Source organism: Marmota flaviventris, chromosome 1 (assembly GCF_047511675.1).
Source record: "Marmota flaviventris isolate mMarFla1 chromosome 1, mMarFla1.hap1, whole genome shotgun sequence".
In the NCBI taxonomy this organism is placed as follows: domain Eukaryota; kingdom Metazoa; phylum Chordata; class Mammalia; order Rodentia; family Sciuridae; genus Marmota; species Marmota flaviventris.
This window is the reverse complement of record NC_092498.1, coordinates 159012846-159022027: the sequence shown is the minus strand read 5'-3', so window position 1 is coordinate 159022027 and position 9182 is coordinate 159012846. Positions and strand designations below refer to the sequence as shown.

The following is a 9182-nucleotide window of genomic DNA, read 5'->3' as shown; positions in this document are numbered from 1 at the left end:
TATAATAATGAAGCAAAAAAAAAAAAATCAAGGAAAAATAAACATAAAACAAGGCTACCTACTCACTATTATTTCTGTCTTCAAATGCAATCCCGGCTAACTCACTGTTAGAACCCAAGGTGAATCCGGAGGCAGGTGTGGAGAGGGGCTGACCTCTTTGAAACTTCTAAATCACCAACAGATTTTGCAGACTCCTCGTGCCAGCCTCAGTTTCCAGCTTTGATGATTCGGTCTCATCCTGGAAAATTGAAATTTAATGTTTAATATTGGCTTTAGTAACCACAGTGGATATGCTGACATTTGCTTTTCTTTCTGGTCCTTAGATCATTTGGGGGGTAGACAGGAATTTGATTATAACTTCCCCTTCTTCCATAGATTGGACTGGTTGTACGCAGGTTTTCTTGAGATAAATCTAAAAGAAGCCCCTCTACCAGGAAAGTGACAATAACCAATGGCTCATTTTGCTTCAAACCGAGGGCTTTGCTGACAATGTGTAGACTCACTTCAGAAAGCAATATGAAAAGAATTCCAGACATAGTTTTAGAACATTCTCTGCAGAGGTTGTTCAACAAAATGTCAGGCTAGATCCACAAATAAGACAACAGACCATGCGCACTCCTCGAGGCTTCTGATTTTCATTAAGTTTTTAAAAAGTATGTCGACAGAAAAGCCTAGAAAATGATACATCAAGTGCCCACCAACCCCAGCAAGGCTTTATGAAATCTTAACTCTTTGCCAGAGCCCCCTTTTTACCTTTTAAAGAAATAAATCACAAATATGCCCCTAATGCTGACTACCTCTATTTCTCTTCTTCTCCAGATGTGGATTTTATTTTTATCCTGGATTTTTTTTAAATCATCATTCCCAAGAATATTTTAATATTTTTACGATACATGCAGTATCCTAAACTACAGTATCATTTTTGCATGTTTTTTTCAGCTTTATGTAAGTGGATTGCCGTGCATATCCCACAACTTGATTTTGTACTTAATATCGCCATTTAGAGATTTATCCATGTATGCCTGTTGAATCTAGCTCACTTGCAACAGCAATAAAATATTCCGTTGTAGGAATAAACCGCAATTTGTTTTTCCATTTTCCAGTTTATGAGCACTTAAGTTTTTTCCCGTGTTTTCTGAGAACAAATGATGTTTCTACAAATATTCTTGGACATGTTTTTTTATACATATGTGCAAAAAACTTGTTGTAAAATATAGGCCTGTAGGTGGAAATGCTGGGTGATATAGTATGTGTGGCTTCAATTTCATTAAAGATCGCCAGTCGACTCTGCGCAGACCCATTTAGAATCGCATCAGCATGTTTGAAATTTCTCTTTCTCCCATATTTGGTATGGATACACTAATATATTTTTTTTTTTTGCCAATCCGAGGGCTGTGAACAGTGTTTTATTCTGGTTGTAATTTGCATTTTCCTAATTATTAAGAAAGTTTTTTTCTTAAAAAAATAAGATTTTATATATATATATATATATATATATATATATATATATATATATATATAAACTGAGGCAGGAGGATCACAAGTTCAAAGCCAGCCTCAGCAACTTAGTGAGGTCCTATATCAAAATAAAAAATAAAAATATCTGGGGATGTGGCTAAGTGGTTAAGTGTCTTTGGTTTAATCTCTGGATATATATATATATATATATATATATATATATATATAAAACTCATATATATAAAATTCATATTATATGTATAATTCATATATATAAAATTCATTATATATATATATATATATATATATATATATATATATATATATATATGAATGATACTAATCCTTGGTGGGTTTATATACATTGCAAATATTTCCCTTAGTGATTTTTTTGAACCTTATTTTTGGTGTTCTTGGATGAATTTTAATGTAGTCAATTTGATCAATCATTTTCTATGTAGTAAGTTAATTTTGTGTATTGTTTAGGGAATCTTTCCTTACCCTGGAGTCATCCAGATATCTTCATGCTGAGGCTGGGGATATAGCTCAGTTGGTAGAGTACTTGCCTCACATGCACAAGGCCCTGGGTTCAATCCCCAGCACCACCACCAAAAAAAAAAAAAAAAAAAAAAAAAATGGTCAACAGATATCTTCATGAATTATTTTGTCAGTTTTATAGTGTTACCTATAGGTATAAAATCTACCTGGTGCCAGGTGCAGTGGTGCACGCCTGTAATCCCAACAGCTCGGGAGGCTGAGGCAGGAGGATCACAATTTCAAAGCCAGCCTCAGCAACTTAGTGAGACCCTAAGCCACTCAGCAATACCCTGTCTCTAAATAAAATATAAAAAAAGAGCTGAGGATGTGGCTCAGTGGTTAAACACACCTGGGTTTAATCCCCAGTCCAAAAAAAAAAGTCTACCTGGAGATAGAAAAGAGAAGGGATGAGTTCATTTTTTTCTTTATGGACTCTCAAGTGTGTCAGCATCATTTGAAAAGACCATCATTTTTGTACTGCTGTAAATTAGGCATATTTATGAGGCCATATCTTTGGACATTCTAGACTGTTTTGTTTGCCTGTCTATCTGACCAAGTATCCACTGCACAATAATTCAATGACTAAAGTTTTATAATTTTGATATATCCCAATGCAAATATCTTCCTGCACTTCCCACTTTAATCCTAATTGCCTTGGTTTCTCAGAGTTTTTTCTTTTTTCTTTTTCTAAACGAATGATAGGATCAGCTTGGCCAGTTCCATGAAAAATCCTGTGTGTTACCATAAATTAATTTCTTGATTTAGGGATAATTCATATGTCTATGACATTGAGACCTTCTTTTCAGAAAACATCCCTGTTTATTTTCTCATTGTTTGAAGTGCTTTAACAGCAGTTTATCTTTGCTTTCAATTGGGTGCTACTCTTCTCAAGTTTCCCAAAGGGAGAAAAAGTAGACTCCTCCTCCTGATTGGAAGTGGAAGGATCTGGAAAAGCACATGGGACAATAGTGCTGTGGCTATTTTTAGAAAGGACATTTGGCTATGGTCTACCTCTGGCCACAGTAATTCATATCCTTCTCATATGCCAAAAAAGCCTTCCTATCCCCATCACTGTCCCATGGGCTCATGGTCTAGGGTCTCATCCTGGAGATCATCCTAGAATGATGCAATTGAAACGCCTTGGGATTGATTCCTCCATAGAATTTCATGAAACAGCTCCTACAATCTCAAGATATGTCAACTCAAGAAAAAATCTGCCTTCTCCCTCCACAGACGACATATAATGTTGGCCCAGGTGTAGGGCAATGGCTATAGGACCATTTAAAAAAAGGGGGTGAGGGTGGGGAGTGGGGGGTAGTAATAAAAGGAGGCACATGGGAATCCACGACCCCTGTGAAACTCAACAGGGTACATGTTACCAGTTGCTTGATTCCACAACAAAAAACAGACTCTGCCTGTTGGTGGGAAGTGAACAACTTTTTGTAAGCTCACGTGGAACTGAAAACCATTTTGGAACACACAGTTGGCATAGTGATGATGTCCTATAATATGGACAGTCAGCCAGACGCAGTGGCACGCATCTATAATCCCAGTGACTCAGGAGGCTGAGGCAGGAGGATCACAAGTTGAAAGCCAGCCTCAGCAACTTAGCAAGGCCCTGTCTCAAAATATAAAATAAAAATAGCTGTGGATGTGGTTAAGTGGTTAGATGTCCTTGGTTTAATCCCTGGTACTACATACATACATAAAATATAGTTTCTTTCTTTTTTTTTGGGGGGGGGAGGGTACCAGAGACTGAACTCAAGAGCATTTGACCACTGAGCCACATCCCCAGCCCTATTTTATATATTATTTAGAGACAGGGTCTCATTGAGTTGCTTACCACCTCACTTTTACTGAGGCTGCCTTTGAACTTGCAATCCTCCTGCCTCAGCCTCCCAGGGGATTACAGGCAGCCTGGCCTGTAACCACACCCGGCTCTTTTTTTTTTAAGAAAATTATTGCATAGTTTGTCTTGCTTGAACAAACTCACCTGCACAAAACCCAGCCCCGGTCCAAATAACTCCACAGTCAAGAATTGTTGAAGGAAAATGGCTACAGATTTCCTAAAAGAGGCCAATTTCGTGTGTGGACTCAAATGGTGTTTAGTTCACAGGCTTTGAGGCGGCCTCTTCTTATTCTCCAACACAAAGCTTGTGAAAAATTGAGGAAAATGTAAACACTTCAATGATAGAAAGTCTAATGGGAATAATTCCCCAGAGTGACTGGATCAAGAAAAAACTATGCAAAATTTCCCTCATGACAAACTCAAGCTGGGTGATGGCTGAGAGTGGATTGGAACAAAGGTCTGGATGGAGAGCTACGAAGAGCAGGTCTGAGCTCTAGACGGTAAGCGAAGACCAATGTTCCTATTACTCTGGTGACATCACCAACCAGCTCAAAACTCGGTGCTGTCCAACAGTAGAAATCATTTGTTATGTCTTAGAATTTTTGTGGGCTAGAAATTCAAGCAGGGTAGAATTCAGCTCTGTTCTACAGTGTCCGGTGCCTTAGATGGGAGACTGAAAACTAGGGGCTAGAATCATCTATGGGCTTCTTTACTCATATGTCTGGTGGTCAGTGCTGGCCCTTGATAAGAAGCCTCACTAGACTAGGCTCCTTACAGCTGGATTTCTGTTGTTCTTCTTGGTTGTACATGACAGAAGAGTATACTTTGACATATCATACATACATGGAGTATAACTTCTCATTCGTTTGTTTTTGGGGGATTGGCTTATTTCACTTAGCATGAGAGTCTCCAGTTCCATCCCTTTACCGGCAAATGCCATCATTTCATTCTTTTTTATGGATGAGTAATATTCTACCATGTGTATGTACCACATTTTCTTTATCCATTCATCTGTTGAAGGGCACCTTGGTTGGTTCCATAGCTCAGCTCTTGTGAATTGAGCTGCTATAAACATTGACTTACAGCTGGATTCAAAGGGAAAGTGCCCCATGAGAGAAAAAGAGCTGTGCAGAAGTTGTATCGTCTTATACAACGTGATTTGTCAGATTTAAACGTTAATTTTAGCGCTTCAGTACTCCTTAACCTCCAACCCCCTCAATAAAATGATTTGACTTCCCTCCCCCCCCCAAAAAAAACCTTTTCCAAATGTAGCATCATTTCATAATTCAAATCAATGTGTGTGTGCTCTGGATCTACAGCACTGAGCCTCCACTTTAGCAATGCTACGCAATATCAATTATCTAAACACTCATCTGCATCTCTGTGGAAGAAATGAGCTGAAGCAACCCCTGAGCTTTCGGTCCTCAGGAGAGAGGACAGTTGGCTGAGTTTCCCTTAAAGCTAAATCTGCAGAATCACCTGGATGGGGGAAGGGACTGGAGGAATGAAGAGTTCCATTAATGGCCCCCGTCAGAGTGACCATTGCAAAAACCCAAGAAGCCTCTATAGGCACCTGTTGGAGTTAACTGAAGGATCCAACAAGTTTTCCAGTGACCCAGATCCCTGTGAATTAAGCCTGGTTTCTGTCAATTCCACTGAAACAGCTGTCACTCACAAAAAGACGGGGCTGGGGGAAGGGCACTTGAAAGGCTGCAGAGCCAGCCCAGGCCCTGCCCCTCCTCTCTCCACTGGCAACATACCCAGAGGTCCTCGGGGAGAAGTACAATAAGAAAACACCTGTGAATTCCTTTTCTCTCTTATAAAAGATTTCGTTTGCTCCACCTGACCCCAGGGCATGGCCAGATGGATGGAGGCCTGGGGTGGTTTCTCTGTTCTTGGCTGGGTTCCCTTTGCCAATTAATCACTGTACCCCAGACCTGACAAGCTCTGTTCTTTGCTGATGCTCATCCTCTGGCTGTTCTTGGCGATTCCTCCAAAGCCTTCCCCAGATGCAAGAAGTTTTCAGTGTTTTTATTCTTCCCCATCATTCCGACTCCAGTGTTGTCCGACTCCTAGACAAAGACCTGGACTCCCTCCCACATCCAGACGGTGAGCCGAAACCTTGAGGATCGGACTGGAGTCCCCCAGCTCGGTGACCTACTAGCTTGGCCACTGTGGACATGTCACGTGACCTCTCGAAGCTTCCAGATCCTTGGAAAGAACTTATGGTGTCAAAACAAAGTTAATAAGGGACTGAGTTTAAAGATCTTCATTGGCTTTATGTTGAATTCTAGAATTGAGAAACAAGGCTTCACTCCACTGTAGAGTGTTCAACCAGGCTGAGCAGAAGAGCTCAGTTTTTATAAACAGAATGGCTAGAAAAAGCAGAAACCAAGGACTGAGCAGTGTGGTGATTTTGAAATTGCTCTCCTTGTTGAGGCCAGGTCAGGAAACAGAATGATAGAGAAATAGCTAATTGGTTAACATCATATTACTTCAGGTTACTTTTGGTTTAGGATTAAAGGATGTAAGGATTAAAGCAGAGGGAACTTCATTGTCATGCGGAGTGATTGACTTGTTTGGGAAATTTAGCTGTGATCCCTGCACTTGTGACCTAGTGGGGGAGGAGCTGGGCTGCATACCTGTACAAAACAGAGAGTCCCAGGTCCTTCCCCAGGCCTGGGGAGTCAGAGGTGGCCCAGAGGACGTCTTCTGTCTGCTTTTCTTCAGGTGTATTCTGGAAAATTCCAACGCACACTCAAAAGTCTGAGAAGCCCTTGATGGAAGGAAATTGCAGATGGAATTATCATTCTTTTTTGGTGGTGGGGGGGGAGGGTACTGGAGATTGAACTCAGCACTGAGCCCCATCCCCAGCCCTATTTTGTATTTTATTTTGAGACAGGGTATCGCTAAGTTGCTTAGGGCCTCACTAAGTTGCTGAGGCTGGCTTTGAACTTTCAATCCTCCTGCCTCAGCCTCCCGAGCCGCTGGGAATACAGGTGTGTGCCCCCGTGCCTGGTTGTAATTATCATTCTTGTTTGGAGAAGCAGAGCTGTTCTCCAAGCAGCCTAAAAGACAGGCAGATGATCTTCTAAAAGTTTCTCGTCTTGTGATGATCCTATCTGATCTTGGACATTTCTCATCTTCTCATGTCCAATGAACCAGAATCCATGCTCCAAGGGGGGCCTGTCATCTTCTCCTTAGACATCAATCCCAACGAGGACAGAGGGAACATGAACATTCCCATTCCAGTCGAATGGCAGTGTCATCCTCAGGGAGGCACCACAGGGTCCCCTCCAGGAGTCACAAGAGGGGAGCCAACTACAACAGTCTGTGCCCCAGCCTCTCCCCACAGATATATGTGGGAGAGTCAGAAGAGCAACCCAAAACCTGAGCTATGCCAGATGCCGAGGGTCAGCTGGGGGAGAGCAGAGGAGACCAAAGATGGAAGCGAAGCAAGGTAGACTCTCTATGAGAAGCCTCATTTCATTTTGTGACCCTTTCCCAAACACAAAGAGCCCCATTCAGGGACTCACTAGGCACTCAGCGCTTCCGGATGTTTTCTGGTTTCAGACACAAGGCAGATGGAGCCTAAAAGAAGATTAAAGGTAGGAGGATGAACTGCCTGGATCTACAATTGCATTTTTCTCTCCACTCAGGAGCTTGGTGGCAGAAAAGAAAAGATTTTTTCCTTCCAGAGAAAGATGGGGTTGTTGGGCTGGGCACAGTAGCACACACCTGTTATCCCGGTGGCTCAGGAGGCTGAGGCAGGAGGATTGCAAGTTCAAAGCCAGCCTCAGCAATTTAGTGAGGCATTAAGCGACTCAGTGAGACCCTGTCTCTAAATAAAATATAAAAAGGGCTGGAGATGGGGCTCAGTGATTAAGCACCCTGGGGGTTCAAGCTTCAGCATCAAAAAACAAAACCAAAAAAGCATGGGAACAAAACAGGCATCGATGATCCTCATCAAGGTGAACTGCTGACTTGAGGGGATGTTGGTAGACATCACCTGTGTGTGGTAGAGGGGACAGAGGTTAGTACTAACCAGTCTATTTCTCAAATGCCCATTTCTTGAAGAGTTCAGCAGGCTTCTGGGAACGTTTGGAACCTTCTCCAGATGGCAAAACCTAGAGTTATTTTAAGGGGATGGTTCTAGAATCATTTCAAAGCTCTTGGTGCAGCAGACGTTTGCAGGTTCTGTAGCTGCCAAGGACTGAACCAGGGTGACTGTGCTCCCATGTGGTAGGAGTGTGGGGCCATGTGAGCAGAGCCCTTTGGAGACATCGAATGTGCACCTAGCTGGGTCCCACTTCCCTCTTCCCACCCGCACAACCCCCATTCTTTCCATTTGGAGACCATCTTGCTCTGCAGAGAGAGCCTTAGCAACATTTTTTTTTTTGGGGGGGGGGGAGAGGAGAGTCAATTTCTCCCATTTCCTTTAAACCCCCACAAACCAGGCTCCTTTCCCTGGCTCCTTCTGCAGAACATGTGCTAAACACCTGGTTCTCTCTCGTGGCCTGTTGCCTGATTTCTGCTTACTTTGGGGGAGGGGTGGAGAATAGCACCTGAATCAGGGGGCAACAAGCTTTGACCCATGAGCCAAATCCTATAGCTGCCTATTTTTGTTAAAAAAAAAAAAAAAAAATTCACTACCACACAACCACTTCTTATTCACTTGCTGTCAATGGCCGCCTTCAAACTATAAAGGCAGATTGAAGAATTGTAACAGAGACTGTAAGTGCACAAAGGTGAAAGCATTTTCTGTCTGGGTCTTTGCGGAAAAGGTTTTCCAACCCCTGGCTCACACAAAGGAGATGTGGATCAGAGTAGGAAAAAAAACAAGTTGGGGGGGCGGGGTTCGAAGAGCTAAAGGAAAACAACTAAATTTCTGATCTTGAGAACAGAAAAGCAAGAGAAATAGCTGTTGTTTGCCACAGAATAAGGAACATGTATAGATGCTCCTCACCTTACAATGGGGCCACCTGATAAAACCCTTGTAACTTGAAGATATCACTTGAAATGCATTTAATACATTTAACCTACTGAGCACCACGGCTTAGCAACACAGTCCACTTGCAGGGTGGGTGGTTTCTCCTGGTGATCGCCTGGCTGGCTGGCTGGGAGCTGTGGCTGGCTACCACTGCCCAACGTCAAGACTTTGTGCTTCAGAATCACTCCCAGGTTCTAGTTCTCACCCTACCACTTACTAGTTGGATAATCAGGTCAAGGTGACCTTGGGGCCTCCGTTTTCTGGGCTTGTAGATAGATAGCTTGGGAAAAGATCTAAATTCAAAGTACAGCTTCTACTGAATGCATATCCTTTTCATAGTCCTGTAAA

The 9182-nt window shown here is 42.4% G+C and overlaps 1 non-coding gene across 1 annotated transcript; it reads left to right on the top strand.

The window, feature by feature from the left end:
- The first annotated feature begins 1993 nt into the window (after positions 1-1993).
- On the top strand, positions 1994-2066 carry Trnav-cac (transfer RNA valine (anticodon CAC)). Its single transcript has one exon. It is a non-coding gene; the product is annotated as a tRNA-Val (tRNA).
- Positions 2067-9182: the final 7116 nt, after the last annotated feature.